The 2,241-nt window shown below is 34.4% G+C and overlaps 1 pseudogene; it reads right to left on the bottom strand.

The window, feature by feature from the left end:
• Positions 1-1,857: 1,857 nt before the first annotated feature.
• On the bottom strand, positions 1,858-1,976 carry LOC112475586 (annotated as a pseudogene).
• Positions 1,977-2,241: the final 265 nt, after the last annotated feature.

Raw genomic sequence — 2,241 nt, 5'->3', positions numbered from 1 at the left:
ACACCACAGAAGAATTTCAGGCTCGCTATTCTAGTATTGCTAATAAATATACTCTCTGTCCCATTAAGGTTTTCATGGTCCCTAAATTACTATTCTTTTATTAAAATATTTTTAATTAGAAAAATTATATAATGATATAGATCCATAGAATTTTAAAGTTAGAAAAAAACATTTTAAAAACTATTGTTAGAAGAACAGAAGTTGAAAAATTGAATGACTTTGCAGATGAAGAAACTGATAATAGACTGAGACTATATAAGGTGACACGGCTTGTTCTGGAAGTAGACAAAAAGCATAGTTTCTCTAGCATATGACCAAATACAGAGTCCAGGGTTTCTCTCTGCTGTCCTACTTTGTCCAAACTTGATTTCCAGATTCCATTATGTGACGCGGGTCATAGAACTAAGAAAAAACTTCAAGACAGCTCCTTCTTATATGTTACTGGGAGAAGTCTCCTAATTTTCATCTTAAAACGAGAGATAACATATGCAATCTTTCAACTTTTCGGAGCTATCACTAAAGTAAGCGAGGTAGAATTAGAAATATTTAATTTGCGCTAGTTCTAAGGCGGCTAGGAGCTAATTCAATGTATCATGTCGTGCTTGCCTTCCACAACATATTGCATTTCTTTTTACCTTGTTATTAGGGTGATAACATTTTCTTGCAACTGATAGTAATAGAACCCAAGAAGCCAGTCAGCAATTAAGCTGCTACTACAAACAATTCAAAGAATGGCTAAGATGTGCACACACAGATTTTTCAAAAGAGTGAATAGGTGGCTTCTGAATGCGCTTTTCAACGAACTTCAAGGCAGTGATCTTATGAATAGTAACTACAAGTCCAGTACCTGTCTGACCTATGCACAAAGGTGGATCAGATCTGGGTACTCACAGGGAACTCCCCGGCATTTAATCTAACTTACAGCTTCATCAAATGTGATTGATCTCTTGTCAGCCTAATGAGGTATAAGCTTTCATATTCCTTATTCATTAACTTGTGTAAACTCCTGCCAAAGACCACTTATGGGCTTTACTTTGCTAACACATAAAAATAAGAAGTCTCCTGATGCATTTTTGCTTCCCAAGAGAGATTCCATTTCTTAGTATTACAGTTCATTATCTCTTCAATCACAATGCCTTTTCTAGAAAGCATGGTACACAGTTTAGATCTAAGTTTTTGTGCGGACTTAGTATGTATTTATATATATTGTAAAGACTTGTTTGCTAGAGAAACACACATAAAAATCATATACTAAACTCCTTTCACAGTTGTTGAATTTCAAACTAGTTTACATTTCACATAAAGAAATACATGTCTCTCACTTCAATCCCTGCCCCCTTAAAATTATAAGTACCCTGATAACAAGTTTCTTCCTTCAACATCTAAATTTCTAAATCTCTTCAATCTCATTTAGTGTATAAGTTAATATTAAACTTTATTAAATTGCCCTTAAGAGTTCTTTTTCTTTTTCTTCATTAGTTTTAATCCTTTGGATTCTGAATTTAATTATCAAGAAATTTCCTTCTTACAAATATAAGTAAATGACCACATGTTGTAGGAATTGTCTTTCTTTTTTCTGTCTTTTCATGAATGTGGAAAGGAGATGCAGATCTCATTGTGGACAACAACTGATTTATCAGATTGGTTAGAAATCTTAGGCTGCCACTGTATTTTGATCAACGGAAAAGTCCCTTTTCTCACTCTATATATATTGTCAGGATTGCACATCTCAGACAAGAAGTAGAACCTCACAGAGCAGCAGCACTTATTGTGACTTTTTAAATTTTTTATTTTTTTTATTTTTAGGCGATGCAAGGACCTTGTCAGTTTACAATCCCTTATTTTTTATTTTTTTTATGCCTACAGCACCTGGTCTTCCTAGGTGGTCTCCCAACCAAGTACTAACCAGGCCTGACACTGCTTAGCTTCCGAGACCAGACAGAATCAGGCTTGTTCAGGGTGGCATGGCTGTAGACTTATTGTGACTTAATTTGTACCTCTCCCTATCTTTAATTCCCTCAGTTTTTTTTGTTTGTTTGTTTTTGTTTTGTTTTGTTTTGTTTTGTTTCCCCCTAGCTGGGATCTATTATAAAGAATAAAATGTATAAGAAACGTTAATCTAAAAAAAAAAAAAAAATCCCCCTTCTCAGCAGAATGAATTTCTTAGCCAGAATACATCACAGATACATTAAATACGCAGCAAAAAGAACTCAGGGAAGCTTCACCAAATGAGACCTTCGT

This window comes from Pteropus alecto, unplaced genomic scaffold (assembly GCF_000325575.1).
Source record: "Pteropus alecto unplaced genomic scaffold, ASM32557v1 scaffold171, whole genome shotgun sequence".
NCBI lineage: Eukaryota > Metazoa > Chordata > Mammalia > Chiroptera > Pteropodidae > Pteropus > Pteropus alecto.
This window is presented reverse-complemented; position numbering and strand designations above follow the sequence as displayed.